At 33.8% G+C, this 16,783-nt stretch overlaps 1 protein-coding gene across 1 annotated transcript in view; it reads left to right on the top strand.

The window, feature by feature from the left end:
* Positions 1-1,370: 1,370 nt before the first annotated feature.
* LOC129217274 (microsomal glutathione S-transferase 3-like) overlaps positions 1,371-16,783 on the top strand; it is a 48,459-nt gene continuing 33,046 nt past the window's right edge. The window contains exon 1 of the mRNA XM_054851544.1: positions 1,371-1,618. The gene's annotated coding sequence lies outside the window, so the exon portion shown is untranslated. The remainder of the gene's footprint in view (positions 1,619-16,783) is intronic.

Raw genomic sequence — 16,783 nt, 5'->3', positions numbered from 1 at the left:
ATAAAGGTTTTTTCAAAAATCAATAAAAAATACAAAAATTGCTTTATCTTCAAAATTTTTTCAATCATCATATTTAAAACTAAATTTCCTACATTATAGTACAAAAAATATTTGTGTGGTGCGATTGGTTCGGGGTCTGTGAGGTAAAAAGTACTAAAAAGTGCAAAAAAACGCATAAAACATTAAATAACTTTTTTTCTAATAAAAATATCAAAAATCGAAGCCCGAGGTGCACTTTTTCAGCAAAAACTGCACCTGTATACCAAATTTCATCTTTCTAGGCCTTACCGTTTTCCTGGGATGCGCGCACACACACACACACACACACACACAAACATCTTATTTTATTATATGTATAGATAGAAGATAGAAGATAGATAGATAGAAGATAGATATGTATAGATTTGCTATGTATATGTGTGTTTTTGTTAATAAATCTTATCGAATTTCCTTATCTAATTTTCTTTTTTTTCTTCATATAGTGTCAAAATCAAGGAATAGTAGTTTTCAGTACAAAAATTTGACCTGGTATTCATCTCTCAACTTGCAACCTATGTGTCAGATAGAAATAACGTTTTCAAGCATTATTTATGTGTTTATTTTTTGGCGAGAGGGAGTCGCTTTCACAATAACTGCTAACTATGATAGTTGATATCAGATATTATACTAAAAGAAATGTAAAAATAGGTAAGTGACAGAAAAGAAATGAGAGACAACATAATAAAGATAATATATCACAGAAAAATTCCATTATAGTGACAACCACAAACACTGATAGCAAACTTTATTCATTGCAGGTGTTTTTGTGTATTGACATTGAATAAACGACAGTTCACGGACTTGCTAAGAGAAACAATGCACAGTTAAAAAGAAAACACATGTCTGACTCTCTTAAATAATTTTGATTCTCTTATATTCTAAGTAGCAAGCATTTTCCTATTGCATAAGTTCAAGTGAGAGAAAATTTGTTTGCCAACAGAAAAATTGAAAATATAAATGAAAAGCTGGACAAACTACTTCCTGATAACTTTTAAACTTTTCCTCTCTCGCCGTCGTTTCCATTATTCTCACACTTAAATGACTAAGGTCAGGATGGAGAACCCTTGAAAATGAATTTCAACCGTTTGTAAACAAACCATACACGACACGTGTTTGTAAAATCTTTAAAACGTCTTTCCTCAAACAGACATAAAATTCTTTTATACTTAAGTCGACTTTCGTGAGTGCCTTGGACACTGATTAAGCAAACCATTGATTTGAGAAAGAGAGAGAGAGAGATAAAGAAAAAAAAAGTCAATCGAAATGCTTTTCGTTCATGTAATAAACTAATTGCGCGTCATTTAAGTTGATTTCACGTTTTGATTGACAAAACGCAGCCTTCGTTTAGGCCTTGCCCTCTGCTGGAACGCGTCAGTGAGTTGAGTTGAACTGCGGTTGTTCATTTCGTTAGAGTTCTCTCTGAAGGAAACTTGATTCCTGAAAGTCGCGTAATACAATATATAATAAGCAGCTGAGATAAGGCACAATTTCTATTGTTTTTTTCGGGAAAGTTCAGAAATTAGGTTAAGAAACATCCTGGCTAGCATCAGTAACAGCACGCTTGTTGGACAGAACGAAAGTAAGTTTTCTCCTTTCTGACTTTATTTTCTTAACGTACAATAAAACGTCAAAAATTCGAATTATTTGGGCTCATAAGACAGTACGTATTATCTAAAATGACCAAGAAAAATCCGTTTCGGAAAATAATATACTATTTAATAACTAGAAAATCGCCCGTCAATGTATGACGGGTAAAAATTGCTTCTACGTTTGAACGGAGCCATTGCTTGTTAGGTGATATTTTGATCGTTGAAATTGTAACCTTAACTTCAGTGGATTAACCCTAAACTCCATTTTTTCATTTCTTCATTCCCTTGAAAGGACACAGTCAAACCAGTAAAACAGTTAAGTTACTGGATCGAGTTCAGCCTTGTCAAAATAAAGTCTTTCCCTGCATGTTAAACATTACCAAAACATATTATCAAATTATCATGCCATGGCGCGAGTTTCATTGTTAAAATACGCGGGTTACTCGATCATCGGCTATAATTTATATGAGGATAAAGTGATTATACAGTACCGTATATAACGCTCCAATTTGTAATACATTTTTCAAAATTTAACAAAAATTAACTTTCTATGTCTCTTAAACAACATGAAGGACAATTTATAAACCTTCATGGGAGTGCGTTCGGATTTTTTGACGTTTCGGATTTTTGACGTTCGGATTTCTGATGTTCTATGGAATACAGTTTCTTTCTAAGTAAATTTTGTTAAATTCATAGGCGTTCCTATGGGAAGACGCTGGGATTCGCTGTAACATCCCAAAACTGACCGTCTTCGGTATATTTTGTCTGACAATTCTGCAAATTCGGAGACAGCATTGCGAAGCTTTAATAATTTGTTAAAAAAATTTATAATGATGCTAAATGTCTCTTCTTATTAGATGCAGGTATTTTTGTGAGAATGTTCATCTCTTATCATTCGGTAAAATTCGGAGCTTCATTCAGCAAATTGAACACCCCCCCCCCCCTACCCGAAAATTAAACATGAGGCGCCCCCTGCTAAAGAGCGTATGTATATGTGAAAAAAATAGAAGGGAGAGAAGACTTAATGTGACCGAGACATAAGGCGGGCCCCTCCGCCTGTAATGGAAATCAAATCGGGAATGGAAATTTATTTGGCTGAAACGGATATTTCGTTGTATTGGTATTCGTTGTAACGTTAGTTCATTGTACTACTCAGGCTCTGGCCCCCTAAGTAACGGGACCCAAATTTCTAATTAGACTGAACGTCGTTCCTTGGGGTAGCATCTTTAATTTTAAAGTCGAGCAAAGCATCTCATGAAGAAGTAGATTAAAAAATAAAGGGAAAAAGGCATATTTTAAGACAGGGCTGTCCAACTGGCGGCCCGCCAACACGTATCGTGCGGCCCGCCAGTTTTTTCTTCGGAATATTTCTTTTTTCGAAATTTTATGGTATCCAGAAGCATACGAGATTGCCATTTTTGATCAAGCCTGGGTCCCCGAAATTTCCTCTTGAGATTTCTTTCATTCCTTTCATATTGGGATCCCCTTTCGTATTGGGAGAAAAAGGTACAGGACATCAACAGGTCAGGGTCAAGAAGTCCTACCCTGCACGCTGGTGTTCAAACGAATTCCTAGAAATAGCATTGCCTCGCGTTGCCAGGGGGGGGGGGGAGACAGGGAGGGAAGAAAGACACATTTCAAATAAGTAAAACCTACTTGCAATTGGTCAAAAATTAAAGACCGCTCTCACTGGCTCTACGGCTTTTGTTGATGGCCATCGATGACGACACTCCTGCCCTTGTAAAGAAAGCGAATCGGCCTCAGTTTTCCCATTAAAATGTAAGCAAATTGTTTTATAATTCTTCTGTTTCATTGTTTTATAATTAAAAATTTAATTATTAATTGTTACTGTATAAGAGGTAAGAAGTTATTGTTCAACTTTTTCAAACTGCGGCCCGCCAGGTGATCAGTGAGCGGAATTCTAACCCGTGGGCTCTTTGCAATTGGACAGCCCTATTTTAAGACATTGAACGACTTGATACTGTTTGGTTTACTGAGACATAATATTATTATCTTTATTTCAAAGTTGAAACGCTTTTAATACCCCTTTTTCATAAAACAAAGACCTACCAATAACGTCACGTTTGGAGGGGGGGGGGGCAGGAAATTGTGACAAGGGGGAGGGAAGGTGAAAAATGAAGTGTGACATCAAGCATTTTTTTAAAGAATATGTTTATAAAAAATAACAGGACATGTGACATTGTTAATCCACCAATTTAACTTGAATTCGAATATTTCATTTAAAAATATTTTTTCTTAACAATTCTTAGTATATTTTTGTCAATGTTTTTATAAATAAAAAAAATAGTTTTAAATTTATAATCATTCAAACTAGGATGCACTGGTTATCAAAGTGGCCGATTATTGATTAAATGACAAACGATAATTGACCGAAGATACCGATCAATTGGCAGCTAATTAATTATAATCATAATTATTTTAAATGCGGTAGATTTTCCATTACCATTTTTGTTTCTAATTTGGAATTTCGACTTTTAAAAGTTAATTAGCAGTTTATTTCTGTGACTGATGATTTATTGTTCTTCATTTTCATGCTTTAAAAAAAAAAAAAAAAAAAAAAATCAAATTTTGTAAGACAGTTTTCTTGTATTACTATTAAAAATACCTTCTGTTATTCATATTTGGGGAAAACCTAACATGGTAGCGTCGTAATGCTGTGATTAAGATCTGCATAGCCTTCACAATGTTCTCAGGTTAGGTTTGCCCCAACTAGCCATGAAAATTCAAATGCTTAATATGTTCCCACAATCAGTCGACACTTTTAATTTATTATATTTTTTTGTTTGTTTTTTGTTTGTTTTCCGCTCATGGAAGTTGCACTGTATTTCACACGTGTATCCAACTTATTTTGCAACGTGCTTCACAACCTCTGTTTCTCGCAAACTCGATTTCTACTTGCGAACATTTCCATAACAGTCCCATGCTGTATTAAGAAAACAGCGGTTGGTCACCAAGGCCTTGACCCAAAGTCACCTCTTGTCTTGGTACCTGCCGGGCAACATCATTGCGCAATTAGCACTTTGATGCATGTTCTTCGAATAGTTTATATTAAAAAGAGCTTCGAGAATGGTGTTCAATGTCATTTGCATGAATCAATGTGTTTCTTACAGCACAGCTTGTTGTTCCTTCATTGACCTGAATTCAATGGAAAAAATATTGAGTGCGTTAAAAAGCTATGGCGACGGCGAGAATAGTAAGCTGCTGCGCATTGCACAGAATTTGCTTTTTAGCCTACTTTCCCGTAAAATTCGAAAACAGAGGAAGAAGATATGAAAGAAGGCTTGATGCACCGTAAAAATATTGCTAAAGACAAAAAAAAAGTCTAAAATAACTAAAATAATCAAGAAAGTATTCAAAAATTAAAAATTAGAAAGAAGGGTTTTTTGATGGGGAAAATGCGTGTTTGTCTGCCCCCCACCCCCTAATAACTTTTGAGGGAATAGTCCTATTCAAACATTTTTTTGTTCGAGAGATCTCGGGCATGACACCTTATTCCCATGTTTCTTTTTTTTTTTTTTAATTATTTTAGCAATTTTTGCTTTCAGTTTTGATTAGTTCAAAAAAAAAAAAAAATCTCCTGCGGGGAAATTTCAGATAAATGCAGAGACCAAAACAAAATTTGTTAGAAAAAGCTATTGACAAACAACATGTTTAAAAACAAATGTTCAAAACGAACAATTAAAATTTGCTTAGCATAAAAGTGTACGGGAGAATTCAATTACTTGATTTTTAACGGTGGAAAATAAAAGAATATTCAGAGTTCTTTAAACTTGAAGGAAAGAGCTGCAGCAGACTTTATTTTGTTTTGTTTTATTTTATTTTATTTATTTTTTTTTATTTTTGATAAAAATGCTTTATTTAAGTGAATTTTATGTTTTTTTTTTAATTTTGTTTAGAAAGTTTAAATGTTTTTCCTCTTTCTCTCTCGCCCTCTCTCTCTTTTAAGTTTTGGCAACCAGGGAAAAAACGAAAAAAGAAATCCGAGGGGCAGAACATTTTTACTTTAAAGAAAAAGCTGCTATCAATTTCACAAGTAAAAAAAATATTTATTTTGAAGCATTGTTAATTTTACTGTTAGTTTTTTTTTCTTATTTCTCAAACGACTAAAAAGGTTTTAATGCAAAACAAGGACGGATACAAGAAAGGGGCGATGGAGGCGATCGCCCCTCCCTATTTGGTCCCTACAAAAGGAAAATGGAAGTTCTAAAACCCTGGAAAATGGGATTGGAAGCTCTGTGTTGGCCCTTTTTGATGACGTTAAAGAGAAAAATGGTGTTCAAGCCTCTCTCCCGGAAATTTTTCGAAATTGAAGTTTCAAAAAGGCAATTTTAGACGATCTTTGGCGATGTTAGGAAGAGGTGTTTAGAAGTCTTCACCTGAACATTTCACAAAATTTTAGTCTTAAAGACGTGAGAAGACATCTCAGGTAGCGTTTGGGAAAAATGTGTTCAATAATATTCCTCCGGTAATTTCTCGAAACTAAAATCTCAGAAAGTGCAATTTTAGTCGACCTTCAATAACGCTGCCATAACGCTATAGGGAGGGAATTTCGAAAAATTTCCCCGGAATCATTACCAAATCGAAGTTTAAAAACACAATTTTAAATCTTTCAAAGTAGAAAAAAAAAAGAAGTTTAAGGAACACCGTGGCAAAATCTCTATATTTTAGTTGTTTCAAATAAAAATACTGCCGCACCCCCCCCCCCCTCTTCCCAAGCATGTATAATCAGATAGGTAGTAAAAAGTAAGTTAAAAATCAATCGCCTCCTCTATGAAACATTTCTGGATCCGCCCTTGATGCAAAAGCGGAAGTATTAGCTGCCATTGTATTGCTGCTGTTACTTTTATTTGTATATTTCTTAAATTTTTACATTATCAGACTCGAAATTATGGGTTGGAATAATTTTTTTTTTTGTAATTCCATTCTTCAGTTTGCTTCTCGTAAAACATAACGTCTAAATGTTAGAAAAAATAGCTTTATTTAAAGTGTTCTCAAAGGAAAATAAATTAATGGTTGAAACTTACTGAAAAAAAAAACCCTAACAGTTGAGAAACTAAATTTGATACATTTTTTTTTACATCATCTTTTTTTTTTATTTCTTTTTCTTTTTTGCATGAGAGATGCATATTTTGTTGTTTCAAATCAGTTTTAGTTGTTAAAAATGTACGTTTGACATATTTTGCAACCTCAGCTATTTGAGAAAATATTTATGCTAGCTTGCAGCGCCTCTTATTTGAATGAGGTCGTTTCCGAAATTTTAAAAGTATTTTTTTCTGAAAAAGCATGCTTGAAAACATAGGATTTCACCATTTTTTTTTAAATAATTTGACAAAGTTTAATATTTTTAAACAATTATTTTAATCGATGCGCAGATTCAATTTCATTTTTTACCCTTCTTTACATGATATCACAAGTGATGAAATGCCGTTCACTGATGCCGTTAGCGCAGAGCGCAATATTTAATTCGCTTCTTGACTCACATGTACTGGCAACGACATGGTTGATAGCAAGCGTAGAGCGCAGTGTTTAATTCGCTTCTGAATTATCATAATCTGGAAACGCGGTGGATAGTAAGCTTATGCATTCAGGGCGTCAGTGGAATAGCGCGCCAAAGTTCATCACTTGTGCCGTCAAAAAGACCAGGCCTTATTTCAAAAATCGGACATTTAAAAATATTAATTAAAAATTAAACGTTTTGAAAATAAAAGTTTTTCCTTGCTCCATGTTATTTATTTATTTGCTCATTCTATCAACTTCAGTGACTAAAAGTAGTACTTTTGACTGATGGAAACAACGCCATTGTGAATAATTTAAAGTTGAAGTATTTTTACGATGAAAAACTCTATTCATTATTTATCAGTTTTCGAAATTCTTGTAGAAAAGTTTTGAAGAAAAGTTGCTATTGCTGACTTAGTATTAGTAGTGATTTTTCTGAGAATATTTGGTAAACGGTGATAAAATTAATTTTCAATTCAAGTCTTCGCAAAAAATAGCTAAATAAATTTATCAAAAAGAACGAAAGAAAAAAACAGAATAATGGAAAAAGTATGCTCGCACAATACTAAAACTATTAGGGCTCGACCGATGGCATTTTTTGGCCGATGGGCCGATGCCGATTGTTGGCCGATTGTTCAAAGAGGGCCGATGGCCGATGGCCGATTGTTTTCCTCCAAATGGCCGATTGCCGATGGCCGATGGCCGATGCCTTTGGCCGATGGCAAAAGAAAAAAAAAACAGAAATAAATTGATAAGATTGTCAGGGATTTAAAGGATCATTGATTCATTTCACTTTACTTCCTTTCTACGAATAAGGAATTGTAATCAAAAAAAAAAAAAAAAAATCAAATTTCGACCTAAATTTCTATTTTACGATCACCCAATTTATACTTCAAAAGTTTTTCGGCACATCTGTACATACATATGTCCCTAAAAACATATAGATAACCGAAATATAAATTTTGAACGCCTCCTCAGTTAATTATCGAATATTCTCTTGTGATGCCTTCATGCGCGTAAACTTGCGTCACTCAAAAACGTTATGAAATAGTAAGTTGAAAACTCATACGTACGTAGTATGATCTAAAAGTTCGAGGACAAGTTGTATAAAACCTTACCCTGAATAGTTCACATTACCGAAGCACATCTATCTACAAAATAGTCACCTTGAACGACTATGCACTTCTACCAACGTTCGTATAGCTTTTAGAAGCACTCCCTGGAAGACATTTTTCGCAACCTCCTGTAAGGCCTCTTGCGCTGCTGCTTTAACTTTATCGTGGGGAAGAAGGCGACTTTCATGTCGAGGATGCACGGTTCGATTGGTCAATACTCTGATATGACAAACAAATAACATAACGTTTCGTCGGACTTTGCTCCGTGTGACTTTTACCTGTTCCCAGCAAAAAGACATTTGCATGGACGCCGCTTTCTTCCGTCAGGAGAAGATAAAGCTGCATCATAGATGGTAGCGAAAAATGGCTTCCAGGAGTGTTTCCAATAGTTATATGAACACTGGCAGAAGTACATAGTCCCTCAAGGTGACCTTTTGAAGGCGGATGTGCTTCGGTAATGTGAATTATTCTGGGTAAGTTTTTATACAGCTTGTCCCCGAACTTTTGCATTGTACTACGTACAATCTGCAGGGCCGATCCTACTGTGTCGGCCGCACGTGTGCAAAGAACTAATGTGCCGCCCTTCAAGAGTAATTTGTATATTTTGACTAATCTTTGACGCCATATAAATAATCCTTCAAATTTCTATATCAAGCTCTAATTAAAAAAAAAAAAAAAAAAACAGAAGAAGGTTGAACTTATAAAAATTTTCTAATAAGAAACTTCTTAGGTACAATTTATATCTTTGAAGAAAGTAATAGATACCAAAATTTACTAGTCGTAAAAACGCATTTTATAGTCTGTCTTAGGTGACATCAGTGAAAGGACGGAGGAGGGGGAACCAGGGGAGGGGGGATTGCTCCCAGAAAATTATCGAAATTGGCGTATGAATAATAGTTTTAGTAATCTTTGGTTGTGTTTGTTTGCAAAGAGCAAAGAGTCTGGTATATTCAAGGTGCATGGAGAAATTTTTGAAATTGACGTCAAATGTCGTTATTTTAGGAACTTTTTCGAGACTTCAGGGGAAAAGTAATGTTGGAGTTCTCTCCTAAAATTCTTTCAAAATTGAAATTGATTCGAAGCTATTTTTTGTGACCGCAGCTTAGGAAAAATCGGCGCTCTTCCCGAAAATTTTCCGAAACTGAAGTTTTAAATAAGCAGTTTTGAGTTATCTTTGTTGACGTTGCTAGAAGAGGGAGAGTCAATCACCTCCTATTGAAAGTTTTCGAAATTGAAGTTTAAAACGCAAATTTAGGCTGTCTTTGGTGACGGTAAGGGATCTTGCGGCCTTGCCCCGGTAATTTCTCCGGCAGTATTGTTTCAAAAACCCATTTTTGGCTATATTTGAAAACGATAGGGGAAACGTGAAAAAATTCCAAACTGAAATATTTTTCGGAATTAAAATCCATTTTAGGCTATTTTTGAGAAGGAAGGGTTTTGGGGCTCCCAACATTATATTTCTAAAAGCGCAATTTTATGCTATCTTTGGTGACGTTAACAAAACTGGGAAGCTTCGACGGATCTTTCGGATATTTTTCGATATTAATATCTAACGAAATACAACTATTGATTTTTGTCCACCTCACTTCGACGACTGATGGGTATATGCCCTAGCGCCGTAAAAAGTTACATAAGCCAGGCAGTTCTTCTCTAGACCTTTTTGGAAACTGAAGTCCCAAAATCGTATTTTAGGCATTGTTTGATTACGATGGGGCAAAGAGCGAGCGGGGGTTCAGTGTGTCCTCACGAACTGTTTTTTGAAATTGAAGTCAATTTCAAACTGAGGGGGTGGGATTATGGGCCTCTCTAAAGACGCTAGTTGAGACTATCTTTGGTAGTAATGTTTGTGAATGGATTTCGGGGCCCTCCATCGCAAATACTTCGAAAAAGAAATAGGAAAAATGTCATTAAGCAATTTTTGATGACATTAAGAAGGGCTGTCCTCGGAAAACACATTTTGGATTTTAAAGCCAACATTTTCAGGCTATGTTTGATTAAGTTAAGTTCGAAGGGGTGAATCAGAGATTTACTTGGGTCCTTAAGATCAGTGGTTCAATCAGAAAAAAATTCCGAAATTAAAGTCCTAAAAATGCCATTTTAAGCCTTTTTTAGTCTCGTCAGGGAGGTCATGGCATCCTTTTGGATCTTCGTTTTGGAGCCACATTTAAATTTATTACCCGGGACAAGAGCCCTGATCTGAAACCGGGCAGTTCATTCGTGATTTTAATTCGAAAAAAATGCTGTAAAGGGGGGAAAATGCAAAATTTTAGTTCATTCATATATATTTGACTTTCAGGGGAGACGAAATTTTCCACTGTCTCTCCACGCAGCCGCGATTGTTGAAAACAGAATTTGTTGTTTGAAATGCTTGCGAGAGTATCTAATCAGTATAGCTTTTTTTAAATATAATATATAAAATACGTCTTCATTGTTTAGGTCTATAAAAGCTTGGGGCATGGCCGCCCTGGGCCCTGAGTGCTCCTTTTAGGAGGCAGCCTTTCATGCTTCAGGAGAGGGGGCCATTTCCCTCATCTCCCCTCCCCTGTATCCATGCCTGATTACCGGTTCTGTCATAAATTTTGCAACCAAATGAAGCATGTGTGTAAAGAGTAGATATTAATGAACAATAAACCAACACAATGTTCCCTAACAATCTATTTTTCCTAAACTATGCTATGTTGTCGGGAAATCGGCACTTACTTTGATAATTGAACATTTAAAATTTAGCACATTTATTTGACTTATTATAAGTTATCTTTCGAGAAATTCTTGAGGAATTTTGCTTGATTAAAAGAACTTTATGATGCGGCCTGCGGCCGCCCCTTGCTTTGGCCGCCCTTGTGCGGTGCACACTCTGCACACCTGCTAGGATCGGCCCTGACAATCTGTATAGGGTGTAGTTATGCTTCTCCTTTTTTGACTGCTGTATGATGAAAGAGAAAGAACAACACCAAAATATATATATATATATATATATATATATATATATATATATATATATATATATATATATATATATATATATATATATATATATATATATATATATATATATATATAATAAATAAAGAAATAAAGAAAGAAAAAAAAAAGGAAGAAAAACAAAGAGACTGTTTAATAACGAATTGATTTGTTTTTTTTTTATTGAACATATAACTAAGATTTCAGTAATATTGTAATAATGTATGGATTTAGGTATATTAAACATAGTTAAAAAACATTAAATTATGTTGTTTAATCATTCAAAAAAAAAAAAAAAAAAAGAATAAAACTATGAAACCGTCAACAAATTACGCAATTAAAGTGGAAAGATGGACATAGACATTTTTTAGTCATCAAATTAAACAAAAAAGTAACAGATAAATTACAATATTAAATCAAAATAGGAATATTTTTATACTTATTTAAATTTTATGAATAGAAAAGTTGGCATTTTTCATAAAAGCTATAACAGTGACATAAATTTTGCTGAAAAAAGAAATAGCCATGCAAAGAGCGAGGTTCTTAAATCGCAGCTACAATAAACAAACTCAATATTTACACCAAGTCAATAATTGAATACATATACTATTTGATCTGATGTTTGCACATATAATATTGAACAATTTGATTGTTTAATCTTTTATGAAGCTTTACAAACAAATTCAAATTAAAATTTTCAAATTAACAATAATCTTATGAAATTTAAAAAATTGCATAATAGAAAATCCTTGAAACTTTTCTATAAGAAACGAAAATAACTTATGATGCAAAAAAGATGGCGCATTACGAAAATATAGGTGAAACAAGTATGAGAAATATTAAAATGACATTTCTTGACCAAAATAAATAATCGCTAAATATTTAAGAAATGCTTGAAACGACGAGGTAGGGTTAGGGGGGGTCACCCTCTGATTTTGGAGTAAATCACACTTCGGCCAAAACCTCGGCCTCATTTTTTTAGTACAGAACCGCTACCACCAACGCCTGGGAAGAGTTTCTGAATCTACTTCAGCACTTCCGAAAAAAAAAAAAATCAAAAGTCCCTTTGATTTCCGAATTATATCACCATTCAAAACGTCCTTTAATCAGTTTCTTACATTAATGCCCTAAATTCTTTCTAAACCATAGCTAAAGTTTGAAAAAAAAATCTCCAATTTTATGAATGGTGTTAGTTTTTAAACAACTCAGAAGTACAACTAGAGTTTAATTTCAGAAATTGAGGGAGTGGGAGGAGGGGCACGCAAGTGTTCTCGAAAATTCAAAAAATAGTCGTAAAAATAGAATTTAAAATAATCATAAACATTGAGGAAAAAAACCCTTTCAAAACTTGCACCCGAGTTTGTTTTGACGTGCAGTGGCGGATTTAAAATATAGCAAATGTTGCAATTGCGCGAGAGGTCCCATAACCATAGGGGCACCGTAGGAGTTACAAAAATGTCGATGATAAATATTTTACAACTTCTGTGATAGAGAAATAGGGCCCCAAAATGTATTTCGACGGGCACCAAACTTGTAACTCCGCCGAAGAGAAACAGAAAAGACTGCATTACTGTGATTAATATTACAAATATCAAAAAATTAAAAATTACCGTCGGTTCAACGGGAATCTAATAAAGTGACAAAAAAAAAAAAACGGTTTCGCCATCTCATATTTGTTTCCATGGTCTCCAATTCGGCAATATATCACCAAATGATCGTAAGTCTGAGACGCTATATTGATTTTTCATTGAAATAAGTAATTAATAGCCACAAAAAATGAGGTAAACAGGCTTTTCAGAACACCCGATCGAAAACAAAAAGGGGAAGTGCACACTGGAACGTACGCAGACCCCACATACGAAATTTTAACCTTCTACAGATTATCCTTTTTGAGTTATGACTTATGAGAGATACATATGTACATCCTGCTGCAATAAACAACGCAATAATAAACTTGTTTGGTACCTGATTAATTTTATATAAAAACAATAACTCCCTTTACTTTGTATTAAAAAAGTAAAACAGCAAAGGTCCTATTTTTTTTCAAAAACATCGGCCAATTCCATCGGCTTTTCGATGTTTTTTAAGGCCGATGGGTCGATCTTTCCCGCAAGTTAGCATCGGCCGCCGATGCCGATGCTGATGGCTAAATTGTTGAACCATCGGCGCCGATGTAACGGCCAGGCCGATGCATCGGTCGAGTCCTAAAAACTATATCCCTAAACTATAAACCCACTATTTCGGCGATGGAAATTCTCAGCGTTAAACATTTTTCATTTCGTTCTACGATAATATATTCAAGAAAATATTTTGCAAACTGTCCATTCCAACTGAATGCTACAGTAAAATTAGGTTAGTTAAGTTAATTATTTTTAAACTAGGCGGAGAGTAAAGCCCTAATTCTTTTGCTAATGTTATCAAATCTTTCTTTCGAGCTTCAGAATAAAAAACTCCATATTCTTACAAATTCACACAAAACAATAAAAACAAATGTATCTGGTATAACGTTATCCTCTTTCAAAATAAATAAATAAATAAATAAATAAATAAAATGCATCGAAGAAACGAGAACTTCATGTTAATGTGAAGTTTGTTAATCCAGAGTTTTCTTGTGTTTACGCTTTCGCCATTTACGACAATCATCTCACTTTTTAGAGGGAAATAATGAAAACTAACACTATTTTGAGAAGCTCGAGAATACCATTACGGGACGAAACAATTTCTGTTTTCTGAAAGTAATCTTAGACATCGAACGCCTTAATACATAGTCATAACAAACTGCTTATGTTTACCAACAGACACAAGTGGAACGCAATGTTTTACCTTTTTCTTTAATTTCATAAATCACCGCAAAGTAGCGTATTCGAGCGCTGGAGTTGCGAATTCGCAATGTCATTTGTTCGATCAACAATTAAACATTTAATCTAATTAAGACGCTTAAAGACATTAAAAACAAAATTAAAAAGCCATCGGATATTATTCTAATAGGGATGTGTTGTTCATGAACTAGCGGGTCTAAATGTCCGACTCCTTAAAATAAATGGCGCAATAAGATCTCTTAAAAAATGAACGACCGCTCTTTTGAACGATTAATATTTATTTTATTTTCTCTCTCTCCCCCTCTCATTTTATTATTATTTTTTTTTCTTTTTAAATCTTTTGCTATTACTGTTCTTTTGAACGATTATATTCATTTTATTTTCTCTCTCTCTCTCCCCCTCTCATTTATTTAATTTAATTTTTTTTTTAATCTTTTGCTATTATTTTCATTTTTCTCACATTCAAAATTAGTTTTTGTTTTATTTCCACCCCTGTCATAGTACAACCATATTACACTTGGAGACACGATAGTTCGATCTAAAAGCTTATGCTTTCACCAGAATTTGTTCTCTGGTATTGCTACTGTTTTTGTAGCATTAGAAAGGTTTTAGAAGACGGCATTCGTTTTTTTTCCCGTCTTTATTTGTTTTTTGTTTTTTTTTAAGATAAATTTTGCTCAATTTTGACGTCACGTCAATTGTATTAATTTATTTAAAAAATTTAAAAAAAAACATTCATTCATTTAAATTTGTATTATGCTGGAATCAAACAGACTTTCGGAATGGGATACGTATTGTGCCACTCGGTCACCGAAAAATATCTTACAAAATGATCTATATGATTGCCTTATATATCTGTATTGAAATACAATATTTTTTGAATAAGTTTTTATCTGTATATTTTCTTACTGTTAGTTAATTTTAGTTGATTTTCCTCAAAATAATATTAAGGATGTATTAAGTACATTTTCAATGTACGTGAGTAACTCCCACAAAAAGATCTCACCCGCGAATTTTTAAATGAACGACGTCGTTCAATTGAACGAGTCCAAAGAACGGGTAAAAAAAATGAACGACCCTCTGATAAACAGATTCTTAAAAAGAACGACATTGCCCATTTCTAAAATCTTAATGTTGAACGAATACTGCTTTTATCTAGAAAGTTTCGTAAAATCATCTGCATACTATATAAAATTCAATTATTTTAATGCTTTCAATTTAACGCAAACTTTTATTTTGTTTCTACGTTTTTAAATAGCCCTTTTCCTGCTGTAGCTGATTATCTGTTGTTGCATCTTAGAATGTCACGTTTGTAATGTATTCAAAAAGCGTGAACGTCATGCTTTGTGAGCACAGTTTCTATTTATTTATTTGTTTTTTTAACTTGCTCCAAATCGAGTGTTTTGTCAGTATCATATCAATGTCATATGATTACTGTGTTGATTTAAATAGAGCTCCAGTAGCGTTTTCTTTTTTTTAATTTTCTACTATTTTATTTAAGAAAGATATTTATTTATATTTTATTGAATACGGTTCTTCTTTGATATCAACAATTTCACTTGATATACGCAATCATGAGACGAGCAATCAGTTAGGGCAGTGGTTTCCAGAGAAGCGAACGCCCCTTTTCAAGGGGACGATAAATTCTTGAGTGCGATAGGAGGGCGATGAGTATTTAAAACTCTCTTTTCAAGTGGGAACGGTGAATAATTTTCCAACTGTTTTTTTTTTTTTTTTCGGAGTGAGGTACAAAAGTCTAATGTGAACGCGGCTCTTAGGAACACAGAAAAAGTTCGTAAAAACGAGAGTTCGTAAAAATGAAAAGCATTGAAAACTATGTTCTACGCAGGCGTGTGCACAGAAATTTTGGGGCCCGTCACAAATGACTTTTACGAGCCATTCGTACAATTCATACTTTATTTTCTTGATAAGAGACGAAATTGGAGAACTTTTATAGGGATTTTAAAAACTTTTTTGAAACTAATTTTTGAAGACTCTAGAACAGTTGAAATTATTTAAATCACTTCATTTGCACTTTCCAGAAGTTGATGGCACAGTCTTACAAAACGATTATAACTTTGTAAGAAACACATGTTTTAAATTAAAAATAAATGTATATATGAAGAAATAGTTCTCAAAACAAACAAATTTTTCTTCAATCACAAGTAGTGCAGAAAATGAAATCGAATAGAGTAACCGTTATTACTTTATTCTCATGTTTAAGGTATCAACAGTTTGCAGTAGAAGTAAGATAAAAGCAAGCAATTACAAAAGAACTTCCAAAATACTGAATTCGGTATTAAATAAATTGTAAGTTATGAAACATATACGAGTCACAAAAATTTATCTTGAGAAATACTTGTACGCTACAAAACGCGAGAATCGTGATTTTTGCATTTTTTGTGCAGGATGTATCAAGGAGTTGAATTTGGCATATCTTGGTAACCAGGTACTAGTTTAGATGAAACTACGGGCCCGGCCCTTGAGGAGCCCCAGGCTCGAAATCGATGAAGTGTAAGTTTTATAAGAGCTTTGGGTGGAGGAGGGCAAGTCTAACCAGTACTAACAGATATTCTATGTTTTGTTTTGTGCGTAACAAAAATAAATAAATAAATAAAATATAAAATAAACATTTAAAAGAGAGGCATCAAGAAATTCAGATAGTAAAATCAAGGTCTACTGACCACTTTTCAACGAATTTTTTTTCTTTATAAAAATAAATTCAAAAGCGGAAGAAATATGA

The sequence above is a fragment of the Uloborus diversus genome, chromosome 2 (genome assembly GCF_026930045.1).
Source record: "Uloborus diversus isolate 005 chromosome 2, Udiv.v.3.1, whole genome shotgun sequence".
Classification (NCBI taxonomy): Eukaryota; Metazoa; Arthropoda; class Arachnida; order Araneae; family Uloboridae; genus Uloborus; species Uloborus diversus.
Note: the sequence above shows the minus strand (reverse complement) of the source record. Positions and strands in the feature narration are given on the sequence as shown.